This window comes from Lemur catta, chromosome 23 (genome assembly GCF_020740605.2).
Source record: "Lemur catta isolate mLemCat1 chromosome 23, mLemCat1.pri, whole genome shotgun sequence".
NCBI lineage: Eukaryota > Metazoa > Chordata > Mammalia > Primates > Lemuridae > Lemur > Lemur catta.
In genome coordinates, this window is record NC_059150.1 from 11,916,134 (window position 1) to 11,935,981 (window position 19,848).

A 19,848-nucleotide genomic window follows, 5' to 3' on the forward strand; every position below is an offset into this window, starting at 1 on the left:
TCAGCTTTGTCACCTGAAATACAGGGACAGTAATAATGCCTACCTCATAGAGTTATTAGAGGATTACACATAAACCCCTTGGAAGAGAGCTCTTCAGGCCTAATTCTTCCATGTAGATCCTGGATCTTATGCCTCTAGGGGCCCTAGAATATTTCTCTACACCTGGTAATTCCTAGCATTTTGGACTTTTCAATTTCATTCTTAGCTTTAAAGAAAAAGAAAAACCCACAAGGGTATTGCTCAGCCAGGATTGAAAGCGGCTCTGCTGAATCCCACACCTACTGCTCTCCTGCCAGCAGGCTGCACCTCCACTTCAGCCCCTCACCTCCCCTTTGTGGGCCCTAATATCTTGAAAGAAAGTCGAATATTCTAGTTAAGACCAATAAATGCCTTGAAAATAAAAATACAAACAGACCTTAACTAATTAGCTGGCTAATTATTCTCTCCTGGAGCCAATTTTTTTTTTTTTTAGTTCTACTACAACCATGATCAAAAACAAAACATCAAAAAACCAGTAAAGGTGCTCTTTTTTGCTATCTTGGCAATTGAAGTTAATCAAGTGTACAACTGATTACATAGAGATCAGTTACTTATATTTGGAAAGTGTCACTCAGCAATATTATCTACACATTTTCTACCTAATTTAAAAGAAAAAAGAAGTAAGGGTACGGCGGGAAGGGAATCTTTCAGTAGGCCCTGTAATGATACAATGATGAGTATCTGAAGCCTAAGTTTAAATTCTGAAATCCCAAATTAAAATGTCAGAAATGCACCCCGTTTATAATCTGTTAATTTCCCTCTTTATAGGAGTCCAGGGATCCAACAGTTTGTTTTCTTTGGGCATTATTCTACGATATATTTTTGGGCTGATGCCTCACCCCAAATGCTGTGTTGTTGTATAATTTTACAGTAGTCATAGGAGCCTGTGAATTTGTTCCCTGACCCCCAGCGAGGGCTAGGGCAGGTTAATCCTGGTATGATTATGTCATGCATTCCAACAGTCTGCCCCTGGAAGAAAGTCCTGTCTGCTGTGGTACAATTATCTAAGACTGATGACACAGACCAAAGTCATTACAATAAAATTTATTTGGCATAGATCTTCTCAGCCACAGTTCCAACCTCACATCCCACTTAGTAGGCACATGGGATTCTCCTTAGCAAAACTACATTTTCTGCCAATAGAAAGCAAAGGGTCCTTAATGGACACATTAGAAGCAAAATAATATAATTCCTTTAGCAAGGGGGAGGCTGCCGATGGAGATGAATCTACACCACAAGTGTCCCGCCTCCATCAGCTGGAGAGAGACCAGGCTCAGTGGCGCTTCAAAAAACCAGACAAAGACCTATTCGTAATCAGAGCACAAGTAACTCCGTTTCCTAACGTTTCCTAATTCTCCACATTGAAAGACTACACGGTGGCCAAATACCTGTGAGGAATTGAGGTGGAGTTGATAACCCATGGGCGTTAAACCATAGTCCTTGTGTTGTACATTAAATCTCTAGAGTTCTTCATCCTATACGTTTGCTACTTTGTATTCTTTGAAGTACATTTTCCCGTTTCCTGTCCTGTGTCCCCATCCCTGGTAATGACTGTTTTATTTTCTATCTCTGTATATTTGACATTGACCTCTTTTTTTTTTTTTAGATTCTACATGTAAGTGAGATCATTCAATATTTTTCTTTCTGCTTATTTCACTTAGTATGATGTGCTCCAGGTCTATCCATGTTGTGGCAAATGACAGGAACTCCTTTATTCAAGCTGAATAATGTTCCTCTGTGTGTGTGTGTGTGTGTGTGTGTGTGTGTGTGTGTGTGACATTTTCTTTACTAATTCATCCACCAACAGACACTTACGTTATTTCCATATCTTGGCTATTTTGAATAATGCTTCAATGGACATGCGAGTGCAGATATCATTATGAGGTGGTGATTTTATCTCCTTTGGGTATATACCGGAAGACAGATTCCTGGGTCATCTGGTAGTTCTATTTTTAATTTCTTTAAGAATCTTCATACTGTGCATGGTATTTCTAACCCATGGAGATTTTAGATTTATATAAAGTCAAATCTATTAAATTCTTGCATTAGATTGTCCACACTTCAATAACATACATGTTTATAGATAAACTCATATTTTCTTTTTAATCCTTTATGAATTTTTTTTTTACTTTGTAATGCTCTAATCCATCTATGATATGTTTCAGTATGAGGCAAGAAAAAGGATGTGTTTTAGCTCCAGTTCCTTACAAAGCAAATCCTGAAGCAAAGCTTGCATGTTCAAGGTTTGAGGGGAGAGGAATCCCAGGGAATTAAGTGGGTAGGGAGGGAAAATGAAGAAGGGAAGAAGGAAAGAAAATCAGAGGTGGAGCATCATTACCAGGCTAGCCGCAGCTTCACAGGAAAACACAGCTATAGCTCAGTCATGCAGTCAACAGAGAGGCTGACAGAACCAATGCATGGGTCCAATGGCGTAGAGAGGGAATGAGGAGTAAGGAATTGATCTATCAGCTCTTTCTCTTTCAATGATTAGAGTTTGCACTTCTGAGCTCGGTTACCCAAACACTCCAGGTAGCTATTAGGAAGTCCCAGGTTCATTGCATGGACTCAGCTGGGTCGCACCTGGGTGCTAGGACTGCTGTGGCTCCCCCTGTGACAGGCAGGAGCAAAGGGGACAGTGCCCTGGAGGCTGGGCGAGCAGGGCTGCTAAGAGATGAGGAGCAGCTGACACCCTAGAGGCAGCTCCTTCCACCGGGACTAGTAGGGGGTGTGACTTTAGTAATTAACCATTTATCCTGCCTTCATATAATGGATAATAATCCTTTTTTCACCAATTTGAATTCCAACTTTACCATAGTCGAAGTTCCTAATTGCACTAGGGTTTATTTCTGGTTTTATCTCTTTCTATGTATGTACAAATGTACATTTACAATAATTTTTAGCTCTCTGGTATAATTTCCTTCTCATGAATTTTTTCAAAGATTTTTCTTGGCTATGCTCATAAGCTCATATGTGCAGGAAAAGTCATAATAATTTTGACTAGTTTTACAAAACAAAGGAGGTAATCACATTAAATTAATATATCTGTAGGTAATCACATTAAATTAATATATCTGTTCGAGGGCTATAACTATCTTTATAATGCTATATTGTATTTCACGTTTCATGAATACAGCAGAAGCTTGAATTTAAGCTTTTTAAATGTCTCTCAGTAAAATTTTGCAATTGTTTTCAGTGTAGCTCCTTGCAGAACTTTTATTAAATTTATGCCTAGATATCTTAAATTATGTTATTCTGGGGGGCAAGGACTTTTTTCTTTATGCTTTCTAAATGATCATTTCTGGCATGTAATAAACTTTTTATATTAATTTTATAACTGCCTGTCATTGTAAACTTTATAATTATTAATATTTCAAATAACTTTTTGGTTAATTTTCATAAGTTTTCTAGGCAGAAAACTTACTATCTGTAAACAATGATGGTTTTTCTTTCTTCTCCAATAGTAATATCTCTTATTTCTCTTTTCTGCCCTTTTTCACTGGCTATAATTTCAGAAGAGGGTTAAAATAAATGATTGCAGGAGCAGTCATCTTTATCTTGCTCCTACCTTTAATAAGAATGCCTCTGCTATTCTACTTTAAGTAGGACGTTGGCTATTGGTTTCACAGGGAATTTTTAAATTATATCAAGGTAGTATATTTCTATGACTAGATTACAAAGAGTTTTTTCAACTGATGATTGATGTTTAATTTATACATTTGTCTTGATTAGACCTACCTACCAGGACACTGTTTTACTGGGAAAAGGATACTCAAGCTTTCAAGCCAACATTCTTCTTAATTGGGCACTGGCCTTCCATGTAGAACTCAGAGCAGGATCCCTGGCCTTTCCTTCTGCTACGCAGGGAACAAAACCCTCTGCTTTGGGTCAGACCGTCCATCTACCGTCTGACACTGCACTCACGGATGGGCTGCGAAGCACCACACAACTGATTAAATTTGTGTCACCCCAAAGTTATGGTCTCCAGACGCATCTTGCTACCAGCATAGCAATGTAATCTATTTACACTTAAGCCTGGAGTATTTTTTATGTGTTTGTTCCTTAGTTAGTTAGGGGGACATTATGACATTAATTTTTATCCATGATCCATGCTGGTTTTTTCTCTCATCTTTGATCTTTGGACGCTGGCAATTCCAGCCCCAATATCTCCCCATGCTGAGTTTGCTTGGCTTTAATTTTTTTGATCTTGATATAAAAGCTTGGCAGATCTTCATACTTCCTTAAAATAGGATATGATTTCTATGTTACAATCTATTTAGCTGATTTCATGTACTTTGGAAATTTCTATCCCTTTTCCGACAGAAATGTGTTTTCTTTCAAGGCAGTGAGGAGGTACGTGGGACTCCATGGAACCTCTCCAATTACACCTGGTCAGGTGCCTCTCTCTGTCCCCCGATTTCCAACATTGCTACTGCACCCCTTTATCAATGTCCTTATTCCATTCCCACCATCAAACCTCCCCCTCCCCGTCAGCAAATAAATTTGCCTCCTACTTTACTGAGAACACCAAGGTTAACAGGTGAGAATTCCCATCCCTAAACCTATCCTGGATTCCTCTGTCCCCTCTCCCAGCCGACACCCTTTCCTACAGTTTCATGCAAAAAACATCTACCTTTCACTACAAGACCAGCCCCTTCATCCCCACTTCACCCAACCCATCACCTCTTTTTAGACACTGTATTTACCTCTGCTGTGTTTTCGACCTCTCTCTCTTTGTTGGCTTGTAAATTTTAAATTCCTTTAAGTCTTCACGCTGGATTTAAATCTCTCTAGCTTCCTGCTACTTTTTCTCCTTCTTTCCCAGTCATAAAAATGTGGGAGTTCCTTGCCTGGCTCGTCTTTCCCTGACTGCTTCTTAAATGTTGACACCTTGTACCCCAGGATTTGATTTTTAGCACTGTTTTGATTGCACGATACACTGAAAGATGCTGCCCCCATGTAATCTCATTCACTCCCTGGATTTCTGCAAGTCCATGTGCTGCTGACTCCAGGGTTTTTATTTCTGTTTCAAGCCTCACTCTTAAATGGCACACTGCCTACTGGGCCACCTCAACCTGGTGTTCCACAAGCACCTCAAAACAATAGTGACAAAACTCCACCGATCCACCTCCCCGCTTCCCCACCAAATCTGCTCTTCTACAGTCTCTTACGTGGCACGGCTGTCCACACAGTCACCCAAGCCAAACTGAGACAAGCCCCCTCTGTCTCCCACAGATCCAGCCACTGCCCACGCTCTGCTGTCGTCCCTCCTCACCTTCTCCCATGTCGCTCTTCTCCTTCCCACGGCCCCTGCTGCAGCTCTGACCCTAAGTCTTTCTCTTTGGAACTCCTGGTATAGCCTCTCTGCTATGAGTGTGTTTTCCTTTTATGAATGAAGCTTTTTCTGACCCCTGGGCTTTCTTTCCCACATACTGCCCACTGTTCCCTCTCCTTAAAACACTTGTCTGCTCTGATCTTGACCTTGTCAAACATTCCTGAGCATAATCATCAACTGAGATCTTATTTAAAAAAAAAAAATTCATTCTATTTAAATCACTTTTGTGCTTAAAACCCTCTGCCAGCCCTCCACTGCCCTTGAGATAAAGTTCAAACTCCTTAGCATGGCGTACAGATTCTCGCCTCTAGATCTTTCTCTCACCAAACTTCTGCCCACACTCTATGCTCACATAATAGAAAATTTGTCACGTCTCTTTCTCTCTCTGTCATCCACGATGCTATTCCACGTCTTCACTCAACACCTGCCTCCTCCTCCCCTACCCAACTGGCCCACAAACCACCTATGTATCTTTTTTGAATGATCTCAAAAATCACCTACTCTTTGAATCTTTCTCTTGCCACCACCCATTTCTTCGAACTGATCAATTTTCCTTCTTTTTTGTGCTCCTGTGCAGACTTCTATGGAAGCGCCTTTAATGGACATATCTCTTTTCAGATCTATTTGTCTCCTTGTGATAGTACAAAAGTTTGTTATGGTCTTTCCCTTATTTCTTCATCCAAAAACCATATTTCTTTATCCAAAAAATCACTTCTTAAGCACTGTGCTAAGCCTTAGGAACACAAAAATTAATAACAGAATCTTAGCTCCCAAGGAGCACACACAGAGAGAGACACATACACACACACACACGATAAGGTAGGAAGTACTCTGATAGCGACAGTCACCATCTCTTAATCTTCAGGGCGTAGAGAAAGGACGTCTAATTCAGTGAGTACTGCGAGTGCCCCATACCATGCCTGCCCCATCCTTAGTAAATAAGTATGTTTACTGAGGGCATCACCGTTTGCTGGGAAGGAGACAGGGCGTGAGCAGCCAGCTCATGGGATGACCCAAAGCAAGCTCCACATAGACTCAGTCCATTTTCCCTCAGATCCATACCTTCATATTCACTCAATTTTGCATCTGGATCGTCCCTCCTGGGAGAACAAGGGGCCCGGGGCAATTGCCAAAAGGGAGAGCAGCTAATCCATGCTCTGCCGCTAAGTTTGTGGAAGTTTCTGCCAGCCTCTGCCTGTCTGGAACTCACACCCCTCGCTCGCAATTGCAGCCAGCAGATGAGGGCAAGAAATAACTAATCACCTCCGACCACATGATGGAGCCCAGTGTGGTAAGTGCAACCTCTTCCATCCCTCTCGGAACCGTCACTCATCAAAACCTGATGGAGCCAAGATGATTCATGGTCTCTGCTAGTCTGTGAGCACTTGAGGAATCTGTAAACAGAGATGTCTATTTGAATCTCAGCTTCACCACTCACAAGGTGTGATATTCGCATTGTCCTCCCCCTCTTTGAACTGCAAATGCTTCACCTATAAACTGAGGATAATAACCTTCTTAAAGTGTTGCTATCCAGAATAGTGTGACCCAAAATGCGTCACTTGGTACCTCCCACACAATAATCATAGCTCCTTTTTATCGAGGGCTTACTCTACACTGCAGGGAGAAATGGTTCTCTGTCATGGGTTTGATCTGTGAGTTTTGCTTTGTTCCACTATCTTTCAATGATGCCTATGACTTCTATGTCTCCTTAGCTTAACACTCACCTCCTCTTCAAGACACATTTAATAAATATTGAATTCAACATGATCAAGATGACCACCATCACTTACAGTCCTTTGTGATCTTCCCAACGAGCCTAGAAGAAGGGGATTTGGGTTGGACTGGTGGTCCCAGCTGGTCTGGAGTTGGCTGTGTCTAGATTCACACCTGCAGCTCTAAGTCCCCACCTTAGCACCACATACTGCCTTAATCCACGTGCTTTCCTTGGGACGCTACTTAGCCCTTGAATACCTTTCCTGTCCTTACCACAAATGACCCTGGTTAGTTCAAATACAGCACCAGCATTGAGGAAATGAAATGGTTTCTTCCTATGATCCCTTATTAAAAATGATTCACATCTCACTCTGTAAGATGAGGCAAAGAGCAAAGAAAGACAGGGAAGTGGAAAAAGGAGGGAGAAACTGGACACAGAAAATTAATAAGGCAAGAAAGCAGGAGGAGACGTAGTTCGTGTTAGTCTCTACCTTGTCCAGGACAGGGGAACAGGGGCCAGGGACACTCTCTTCTTCCACCTGTCTCCAGCAGGAACTGGATTCCCCAATAATCTATGAGACTCTAGCAATTGTCTCGTTTCTGGACTCTTTTTTTTAACAAATCGTTGAATTAATTTCCTTTTTAATTCCTCATGAGAAACCTAAATTATACTAATATCACCAAAATGCTTTTCCCCCACTGGAAAATTGCCCTGATTCTAGTGTTTGAGTTTATACGACTCCATTTGGAGTAGGTTTTAGGAGACGTGGATTTTTTTTTAAGGGAAATGTTCAGTACCAAAGCTAGTCTAAGCATTTTACCCTCTGTAGGCCAATATAAGCATTTTTTAAAAAAATTTCTTGAATTCCCTCTCTACTCTTTTATTCACCCTCTGTTTTAATGGTGTAACTTTCCACATAGCACTTTTCATCTTCAAAAACATTTACTGACTTTTCAAAATAAATGTCGGTCCCCCAAATGCAAACCCTGGGACTCAGATGGGCCATTGGGGGTCATTGAGAAGTTGCTCAGCACCTTACAGAACAAGCATCCTCGGTATAGTCTTCTGTGAGCTCAGGTCCTAGCCCCCTGCCCCCTTATCTCAGGTCCCTGCCTTAGTCATCTGCTCAGGCTGCTAGAACAAGATAGGACAGACTGGCTTAAACTACAGACATTTGTTTCCTCGTAGTTCTGGAGGCTAAAGGCCCAAGATCAAGGTTCTGGCCAATTTGGTTTCTGGTGAGGGCTCTCCTCCTGCCTTGTAGCCAGCCACCCTCCACATCCTTATATGGTGGAAAAAGAGAGAGAGACAGAAAGAGAGAGAGAGAGAGAGGGAGAGAGAGTGAGAGACAGCGCGCGCGTGCGCGCAAGCTCAGGTATCTCTTCTTACAAGGATGCTAATCCTATCAAGGCTATTCCCCTGGGCCCTTATCTAACTTTAATTACTCCCTTACTCCAAATATAGCCACCTTAGGGGTGAGGGCTTCAACATTTGAATCTGGGGGGAACACGATTCAATCCATAGCATCCGAAAAAAAACAAAGTCAAAGGGACACAAACACACAGCAGATGTGTGTTTCCTTCAATTTCCCAGCGTCAGAAATGAACTATGAAAACGACTTATCAAGGTGTATCATCCACCACTGCTGCTTCTGCCACTCAGGGAGCCTGACAATACTTCTGCATTTCAAAGCACTTCCGGGGAGTTCTTCTGCTAGGGTGACTCTAACACTACAACCTTGGCACCTGACACTGCCTGAGAACCTTTATAATAGACTGGACGTGCGCCTTCTGCTCACAGCGCACACCTCTCTCCACTGGAACAGCTGAACACCTCTTCACCAGCCTCGCATCTGTCCTTGGGTGGCTTCCATTGTCTCTTCTCCGGGGGTCCTGTGCGTGCCATGCTTCTCTCTCTCAGGCTGAACTCTCCCCTTTCACCTCTCTTGCGACCCTTCTGGGTGTTGGAGACCATCCTATTCCTCTGCACATTGCTGTCCAAGAGCTGGCTGGTGAGTCCCCTGTAAATCACCACTCCTCAGCCTCTCGGCTCTGTGTAACCCAGCCACAAGCAGCTTCCCCTGGCACGGTCACAGGTTTGCCGTCCCTCAGTGGGGTCTGTTTTGCAGGCAATGCTGTAATAGGCTCAGGTTTCAGAGGGTTTCTCCGTCTTGGTGTGATTTTTCCACATCTGTCACTATGGCAGAGTGGAGGTGGCTGGGGTGGATATAGGCGGTGTCACCGAAGGCCTGCAAACTCTTCTTCCTGCCTCCTGTCTGCAGGGGAGAGGGAGGGAGGGGAGACAGGGTGGACAACTACAAGGAGAGTCTGGCTGTCACTCACTCCCCCTCCCAGGCTTAAGAGAACTGCCCCCTGGAGCTTTCCCGTGGCTCCTGGAGTGGAGTCACTGGCAGGGTAACGCTGTCACCAGTCTTTTTACTGTAATTCTGTGGACCTTCCCACACACACAGTGGAGGATACAGAGGATATAAAGCCATGCTCAGGATAGGGTAGTTGGAATGTGCTGAGTCACTGTTAGACACTTCTCTGAGAAAAGCAGATAGGTTAAAGAAAGAAAAGGTGGGACCCTCTAATGGAGAGGGGCTTTCATTCTTCTCCTTACGGCCTCTACAGAGCGTACACGTGCACACACTTCTATCCACACCAGCAGATTAGTTTCATAGCTTTCCTTCTTTCCTTCTCTCTTCCTCCTCCTCTCCCTCTCTCTCCTCTCTCTCTCCCTATCTCTCTCCGTCTCCCTCTCTGTCTCTGTCTCTGTGTGTGTGTTTCTGTCTCTCCCCTCCCTCCCTTCCTTTCTTCCTTCTTTCCTTCTGTCCTTCTTTCCCTTCTTTCATGGACTGAGACCAATCACCAGGCATTTGTTCTACAGGCTAATAAACTACTTGTTTTGCCAAGTGTCGAGCCAAGATTGCAATCTGTTAAAGAAACACCAGGAGTGGGCTTTCGCCTAAATTCAATGTGTTGCTTCTTTTAAAAGCTGCACATTCCTTTTTAGATCAAGTATGTAGCACAGGCATGTGGTTTAGGGCACTTGGAGTCTGGGCACCCTGGTTGGATTCCCAGCACCACCACTTCTAGCTGTGCCATCTTGAGCCAGTTACTTAGGTTCTCAAAGGTTCCATTTCTTCACCTCTAAAAATGGTGATAATAATGTTAACATCTCATTAGGTTATTATGAGGATAAAATTAACCAAAACATATAAAGCATGTATAACATGGCCTGGCCTCTAGTATGTGTTTAACAAATATTATCTATTGTTATGATATTAATCTTAAATTTTTAATGAAGATCTATCATGTGCCTAGAACTAAGCGGGTGACGTGTGTGAAAACAAGCCAGTTATTGTTGATTAACCTTGGCTTCTTACGGAATTGATTGACTTGAGCAAATGCTTCAGAGTGGTGTGAACCACTCTCAGGGGCACCCATGGGTCTCCCAGCTGTGGGACCCGTACTCCCAAAGTGTCTGACACACCAGTGTCATGATGAGTGGCTGTTATTTTGAGCATCTGGGATTTCTTCCAATAAATATAAGACTGTTCATGAGAAACTGGCAGAGAACACTAGTTCTTGACCAGGGAAAGCATCTTCCTCATGAAGCAATGTGCTTACAAGAATAGCGGACTTTGGTGCAGCCACACCTTCCCGTTATTCTCAAGGGCAGCCTTGATTCCTTCCTCTTTTCACGTTGCAACCGGGAGGATAACTTCACCCAGACTCCTCAAAGCACAGCCCCTCTTGCGGCAGTCTAGGTACAGTGGGAAAGCATAGATATCTACTGAATGAAGCCATTAGGCTAACAGGCCAACTGAGATAGGGAAGTTTCAAACAAACCAGGGAATCGTTTCTCTGTCTCGACACTGCTCCAGGTAGATGGCTCAGGTGCCTGCTGCCATCACACATTCCTTCTCTAGTAGAAGTCCCCTTGCACCCTCTCGGTGACTGCCCCAATACGCAGCAGGAAGAGCAGTCCAAGAACAGTCCCACCAGTGCATCAGCTACCTCCTCGGGGACGTGCATCACCCAAGGCAGCACTGATCACACAGGCACAGGCCATCGGCCTCTCAGGGGCTTAGAAAAATGAACAGCAGCTTCTCACCTTGAATAGGTTAGGGACCCTTGGCCAAAGGCTCATGTCATGTGGAAATGAGGTTTGACAGACAGGCTCCGTACACAATTCCCTTTCCTTCCTCACATCTGCCAAGGTCTGCAGCTCCACAGAGCACTTAGATCAGTCACTTCATTTGATCTTCTCAACCACCATGTGTATTAAGCAAGATATGTGTATCGATAATAATAGTAATTGATAATAAAAACTTTTATTGAGAACTTCCCCTGTGCCAGTTACAATACCAAAGGCTTTGCGTGGATTAGCTCGGTTTTCATAGCAACCCTATGATGATCCCTGTTGAAAGGTGAGGAAACCAAAGCTCAGAGAGATGAAGTCATTGGTGCCCATTTTACAGAGGACAGCTGCAGCGACCAGCCCCAGCAAGCGGTATTCTCGGGTCTAGAACCTAGCTTCTCAAGGCTTTTTCTAAGACACCATGCTGTTTTTCTCAGCATCTCCATGTCGCCTGGGGGTTTGAGACAATTTGGTGCAATTTTCAGGGGTTCACTGTCCCAACCCCAAAGAGTCAGTCACAGTGGCCAATCAGCTGTGTCCACAGGCCAACGTCTGTGCACAGACACAAAGACATCTCGTAACCAAAGGCAAAGGGCGCGATCCCAGTTGGAAATGACGAACAGGGATGCTTTGCTTCTGAGGCAAGAGCTGAAATCTACAACCAGTTAGTGCCAGTTCCACTGGCGTGCTCTGTCTACATAATGCAGACTATGGCATTTGGCAATGGCTCCTAAATTTGGCATACTCCACACTTCTCCTGGACCCATGAGATAACATAACCAAATGTTTTCTGATGCTGTAAGAAATGAGTATTTTGCAGGTAGGAGGAAATGCAAACATCCCCTGTTAGAGGAGGCTCACTCCATCCAATCCCAAGGGCAAAATGGCTCACTCCCTCTTGACCCTTTAAAAGGTTAAATGTGAGCAAGGGCCCAGATAAATGGTCACAATGCAAACAAAGTCATGTAAATAAATGCATCTCTGATCTACGCAGGCTGGTGATGCCAAATATACCATCTGCACCATTTCTCATGATGAGCTGAAATTTTTTTTCCTCCATGTCCCGAGCAATGAGAAGAGGACCATGTTTATTCAGACCAAGGCATGCATCATTTGACACTGTTGGAAATATTTTTTAAATTTCAGACCCACAAATAATCAGTAGCATTTATGTTTTTCTAGGTTAGGTTGAAGTTGGAAGAAAGAGAGAAATCTCACCAGAAAGTAACAAAGCACGTGTCTAGGGCCTGAGAGGGTACTTGCAATGCATTGTGATTTTGAGTGGGTTCTGGTTGTATCTGCAATCTAAGCACCCTCACCTTGTTCGTTTATTCATATTCATTTAGCAAAAGCATTAGTCATATGATTTATTCCCTCAGTTACTAATGGGTCTAAGATGTGGCTCAAGCATTTGTATTATTTTGTAAACAAAACAAAATGAAACTTCTAGGTCAAGTATCCGCGAATATTTTCTGCAAAGAACCAGATATTTTCAGTTTTATGGGTCATACAGTTTCTGTTGCAGCTACTTACCTCTACCATTGTAGCACAAAAGCAGCCGTACACAATATGGCCATATTGAATATATTGCACTTTAGAATCTGGTGTAGAAAAAAAGGTGTATATATATATCTGAAGAAAGTTCTTAAATTTTAAGACTAGGCCTAAGCTCTTAATTTATAAATTACTGTATTTAATAGACGTAAGGAAAACTAATCAACTCTTGACTATAAACTCTCTGATACGCTTTTCAGTTCTAAGATTCTGAAATTCACTTAGTACTTATTGAAGGGCAAATTCATCTCAAACAAATATTTATGAAATCACAATTTTGGATATACTATTCCACCCCTTGAATACCAGAATTTTGTGGGAGAAACAAATAAGCAAAAAACCCTATAGTAAAAGTGGTAAATGTTATCATAAGGTAGCACAACTACAGGAGTGACTAATTCTTCTTGAGTGTAGGAATGGTATAAAAAAATGGAAGGAAGAGAAAGCACTGTGGGAGTTCAGGAAGAACCACAGGGGAAGGGGAGGCATTTAAGCCGGGCACCGAAGGATGAGTAGGAGTTCTCTGCACAGAGAAGGAGCAAAGGAGGGCTGTCCCAGCAAAGGCACAGAGTCAGGAATAGCATTTTATGTTTGAGGAGTGATGTATAGGTAGGCTAATCTGACTTCAGAGCAAGGTGCATGGGAAGAGTGGAAGAAAAGCAGGTGACACAGCCAGACGGGTGGTCTGGGGTCAGACGGTGAAGGCACTGTTGGTAATACTAAAGCTTTGGGATTTCTCTTAATAGGCTGGGGAAAACCATTTATGTTTTAAAGCAAGGAACTGACTTGATCTTAGCTGAGTTTTAGAAAGCTAATAGTGGGCTAAGACTCAGAGTGGGCCTTGAGTCTGCCAAAATGTTTATACTTTGTCCCCAAAACAGGGATGGGACAACCTTCCTCCAGGAAGCTAAACAAACTCCCCAACTGCCAGGATCCTGGGAAAGATATTAATTTGTGTTTTATGACTGGGTAGTACTCTGTGGTATACATATACCACATTTTATTAATCCACTCATGAATTGATGGGCACTTGGGTTGATGCCACATCTTTGCAATTGCGAACTGTGCTGCAATAAACATTCAAGTGCAAATGTCTTTTTGATACAATAACTTTGTTCCCTTTGGGTAAATACCCAGTAACAGGATTGCTGGATCAAATGGTAGGTCTACTTTTAGTTTTTTGAGGAATGTCCATAGTATTTTCCATAGAGGTGGAACTGGAGCCCATTCTCCTAAGTGAAGTATCATAAAAATGGAAAAACAAACACCACATGAACTTACCATCAAATTGGAAATAATGGAACAGCACTTGTGTGAGTGCATAGTAGGAAGTAAAATTCAGTGGAAATCAAGCAGGTGGTAGCAGGGAGGAAGGGATGGGTGAAATCATACCTAACAGGTACAATAGACAGTACCTGGGTGATGGGCACACTTACAACTTTGTCTCAAGAAGTACAAAAGCAATCCATGTAACCAAAATATTTGTACCCCTGTCATATTCTGAAACAAAAAGGAAGGAAGGAGGGAAGGAAGGAAGGAAGGAAGGAAGGAAGAGAAGAGAAGAGAAGAGAAGAGAAGAGAAGAGAAGAGAAGAGAAGAGAAGAGAAGAGAAGAGAAGAGAAAGAGAAAGAGAAAGAGAAGAGAAGAGAAGAGAAGAGAAAGAGAAAGAGAAAGAGAAAGAGAAAGAGAAAGAGAAAGAGAAAGAGAAAGAGAAAGAGAAGAGGAGAGCGCTGTGGCCCTCACACACTCTCCATCCAAACCCGCTCCCAGTGACCTCAGGCAGATGGTCCCTGGACTCTCCGCCTACCTTCAGCTCCACTATTTCTCAAGAGTTATGTTTTTAACATCCTTGTGAACAGAACATGTCTTGGAGTTTTTGTGTGATGTGAACACTTCACCGTCCAGTCATATCTTAAATAAATGTCTCTGTGTCCCTGAAGCTCTGTCCTGGCTGCAGTCAGCGCCCGAGTCAGAAACTGGCATCTCCCACATTTCCTAGCCCTCCCTTCCCTGGACTCCCCTTTCCAGCGCAAACGTGGCCCACTTCCCACTTCCCTCCACTCCATCTCAGGGGGGGACTTCAAGGAGATCAAAAGAGCCTGCTCCTCAAGGAAGAGCAGGGACCCCGCTGCTGCGGGACAGGTGGGCAGGGGAGCAGGTCTCTCCTGCACAGGAGCCAGCATGCCCGGGGCAGGCACTTAATAAGGGCTTCGAAATGGATTCTTTCAATAAGCATTTATAGACCACTTGCTGTGTTTACTGCTTTAGCATGGAAACTAAGAGAATGATCGTGGGGCTTCCTCTTTTGCGGAAACTAAATATCTAAAACCATGCAAGGGGAAGAATAAAATTCTTCCAGGCCCTTTTAGCACCATGAAGGAGACCTTTCTCTCTGCTGCTTGTCACAAGTGTCAGACTGGGTGTCCCTGGGCCAGAGATCTAACCACCAGTTTAGGGAGAGCACGGAGGGGCAGGGGCTCTGGCCACCTGACTTATTTCTTGTCTTAAAGGAACCAATTACTCTGCTGGGATAAAACAGTGATTTTTTTTTTTCTATTCTGCCTTCACAATCAAGCTTATTCTCTATTTCTATTTCATTCCCATTTAGCTATAAACTGAAGAGTACTCGCTCTTGTCTTCCCTGTTCGTTTTCCGTCATGTCATTTTATTTTACATTGAGAACCAAAATCCTTGTTTACATGTAAACAACTCACTGTTACACTTATTTAAAAACAAATAAAAAGAGACCATTAATTATCAAAATTGTTTGATATATACCATTTCGAGCAAAATATTGCCTGTGACTATGAATCACTTTTCATTATTTAAACACAGCTTTCAGCTCTTTTTCTCCCCAGGATGGGGTTTGGGTAATTGAGATTTGGAAAAGTCAAAGGAGGACTGAAAATTCTTGGGATAGAAATTGGAAGTGAAAGCTGAAATGTTAAGGATCAAGTTGTAGTCCGCTACTGCCCTTATCTTTAGTGGTGAAAACACAGTTTGGTGCACCGTGCAAAAGAACAACCTTAATATTTTTAAGTTGCAAGTGTCCAATTATGTGCAAAGGCCAGGGCAGTACTGATCTGAAGGAGCTCGATTTGAAAATCTCTTTAAAATCCAGGACAAAGGAGGCCGTATTATTAAACTAAAATGTTTAAAAACAAAAAGTATTACGCGTGCCTCATGGTGGAAGATCAGAATTTTATTCATGCAAGTTTTAAATGCTGATTAATCCTCTCGAGAGTCAGTTTCCCAAAGCATTGGATTGTATTCAAGTCTTTTTCAAAACGGCACATCACTTCCATTATTCTGAATATTAATTGAACAACATTATAACTAAGAATACAAAGCAAGATTTAAAGCACGATTACAGCTGTCAGTGCTTACATCTAAATAAGTCACTGGAAATTCAAGCATAAAAGAGAAAAATGTTGTAAATCGGTCTTATCAGAACAGTGAAGCTCTCATTCAGCCTTTTTAAAATATAAATCTGATGCTTTGGGACTCAAAAGAGCTTCAGCTATGACTTGGTCCTATATTTATATGAGTAATTCTGATCAGAAATCAGTTATATTTTTGACATGTGATTTGGGACATCAAGGACATTTTCTTTGGGAGAGAAGGGGAGGGAGAGCCAAAGAATATTATCTAGTTGATGGAATCTTCCCATTTCCTTATTTTGTATTTCTCTTTCAGTCTGTGTACATGCAAAATCAAAGAATTAGCCCAATTTAGTCAAACAAAATATTAGTATGTTTGCAAAACAATTCATTAAGCTCAGAGTCAAGCAACTGCAAGCAACTAATGACTTACGTTCACAACAATCAATTGTTTGTCTAAATTCAACTTCCTTTATCTCCCACATCGAGTTTGGGGGTAGATAAAAATCCCCGTTTCCCTACCAGAAGCAATGCAAAATATTGGCTTCTATTACAACCGCGGGGAATTTTAGTTCTGTTTTGTTTCCTTCAGTGGTTGCTGTGTATTTGAGTGATAGCTCTTTGTTCAAAAGGATGCAAAAGCCACTCTCACATCTAATTCTAATGAGATAAATGGCATTATGAAGGGAATATTAAAAATTTACAGCCCTCTTTACTAAGTTTATTTGTCAGCCGTACATGCTGAATATTGCATAGCACATGCACACACACACACACACACACACACAAGCATACAGTCCTAACGATGAAAAAGATATGAGGAGATAATGATGCAATCATAACACGTCTGATGGAGTTTGTATATCTTGGTTGCCGTTTGGCATGTCATTTAATTGTATTGCGCCAAACTGGCAGAATCACACAATATGTTAGTGTAAAGGGTCCACAGTTTAAGGGGAAAATCTAGAAGTGTTAACTATACACTGTCTAATTATACAACCTTATTGTCCCAGAATGTGATTTCAGAAACCATTTCTGACATATGGGAAAAGGGTAGAACAGCTGGTCATTAAGGTTTTCTCAAGACTATTTAGCAACACACTTGAATGTAATTAAAGTGAGACACTAAATACTGCACTTGTGGTACAATGTATTTTTAATTTTTATGGCATGTGGTAAAAGTAAATAGATGCAAAGCATTCAAGTTTCGCCATTCGGCATCCAACTTGTCAAAGATGCGATGGCTGCTTGGCTGATTGCAAGCAGGGTCCTCGTGTGTAAGTCACAGACACCCATTTGGGGTGTTTAAGCCTGTGTTTAAGGGACTGAATTTGACAATACGCAGAGGACAAGACTAATTGGAACTCCCAGACAAAGCGTAAGATGAAGTCATTCATTCATTCATTCATTCACTCATCAAACACAGCTTAGTATTATTTTAGGTGATGAGGACATTATCCCTTCCCTCAAGCTGCTCACAGCTCACTCTTCTTAAAAACAGCATGACAGGAGCTCATTAAAGGGTGCTAGGGGAACACCAAGAAGGGGGCCTGGCCCACTCTGGAGGTGTCCCCTGAAAAGGTATTATCTGAGGCAGATAAGAAATGGTGGGAGTCAGGGGTAAGGAGTTTGGGTTGGAGGCATAAGACCAGTCCAAACAGAGGGAGTGGCTTAAGGAAAGGCTGTGAGGTGAAAGAGAATGTTATAATAAGGATATAATCTTAATACTTAATTGAACATTTAAAACACTCTGGCACTGGGCTAAGCCCTTTATATATATATATAAAAATATATATATATATATATCATGTGTATTTAGTTTCCAAAGAAGTTAGAGTGTAAACTCAATCCTTATAAAAGCCTTATGATTAAGAAAATGACAGAGCAAGCTATAGAACTACAGACTGAAAGAAAATATTTGCAAAGCACATATCTGACAAAGGATCTGTATCCAGACTACATTAAGAAGTCTCTAAAATCAACAGTAAGAAAACAAATCACCCAAGTAAGTGAATGAGCAAAAGACTTGGCCTCCTCACCAGACAAGACGCAGGATGGCAGATAAGCAAATGAAAAAAACTGCTCAACATCAACAGCCACTAGGAAAATGCAAATTAATTAAACCACAGTGAAATACCATTACCTGTATCAGAATGGCTAAAATAAAAATAATAACAATGCCAAGTGCTAGCAAGGATGTGGAGCAACTGGAACTCTCACACACTGCTGTTGGCAGTGCAAAATCATAGAGCCACTCTGGAAAATGCTGGCAGTTTCTTAGGAAGTTAAACACATACTTACCATATGACCCAGCAAACCCACCCCTGGATATTTACCCTGAAAAAAATAAAAACTTATGTTCACACAAAAACCTGTATGTGAATGTAGAGGGCAGCATTATTTATAATCTTTAAAAACTGGAAGCAATTCAAATGTCCTTCAGCAAATGAATCAGTAAACTGTCTCATGTCCATGTAATAGAATACTGCTCAGGCATGAAAAAGGACAAACTATTGCAACAACCTGGATGAATCCCAAAGGCATTATGCTGAGTGACAGAATCCAGTCTCAAAAGGTTATGCAGTGTATGACATTCTCAAAAGAGAAACCTTATAGGGATGGGTGCCGTAGGTTAGAGCTGGGCAGGAGGAAGGGTTTGACTACAAAGGGGTAGCACGAGGAAATGTTTTGGGAGGTGAGGGAACTGTTCTCTATCCTGATTACGCTGGTAGTTACACAAATATATACATCACAAAGACTCAGAACTACACATACAAAAAAAGTTAATTTTACTGTATATAAATTAAAAAATAAAAGAAAAAACCCTATGAGGCAGGAATTTTAGTTTAGTTTCCCACAAAGCAAATCCTGAGATAAGAAATTGGGTGCTTCGAATTTGCTATTGAGTAGAACCCAGGAGTCACAAGTGAAGAAATGGGGAAAGTGAGACAGAGAAGGGAGACGAGCCAGTAACGGTGTATTATTGGGTGGCTGCTGTGGGCAAATTGATCTCGATCATGCTGAGAATCCTCCAAGAAGCCTCGTGCAATACGTCTTAGAATGGACATGGGGGGGCGTCCCCATCAACTCCCATCTTCCTTTTGGCTGAGGGCTGCCCCTAGGAGCATAAACTCTCATGCTCCTAAGTTTTACAGGTGGCTTTGAAAGCCCTCAGGCAAAGAAGAAGAAAGACCCAGGCCCTTGAAGGGGGAGGACGTCAATGTCTGTTGCAGGTGCCGTGAGTTCAGGTGGGCTGAGGGGTAGGGGAAGGCCACCACCAGCCTCTGCTAGTGAGGTGTTAGCAATGGGTACTCTACACATGCGGTTTTGCAATAAAATGGGGAAATTTACCAATGAAAAGAAACGCATTAATAATAAGAACTCTAGTCATCAGGAAAAATGCTTCCAAAATGCCAGGTACCCCACTAAACCTGCCCAACTTCATATACTGCTGTATAATCCTTCCAATAGCCCTATGAGGTAAATATCAAAATCTCCATTTTACAAGTAAGGCAACTGAGGCTCTTAGAGCAGTTCAGTAGCTTTCCCGGTATCGGCACGCACACATCTACACACACTGCTAGGGAGGCGCGAGATCAAGTTTGCCCAACACGGAAGCCCGTATTTTTCCCCATAATGCGAGGCTCGTGCCTTCTCGGGTTCTTGTTGCCACACAGCACTAC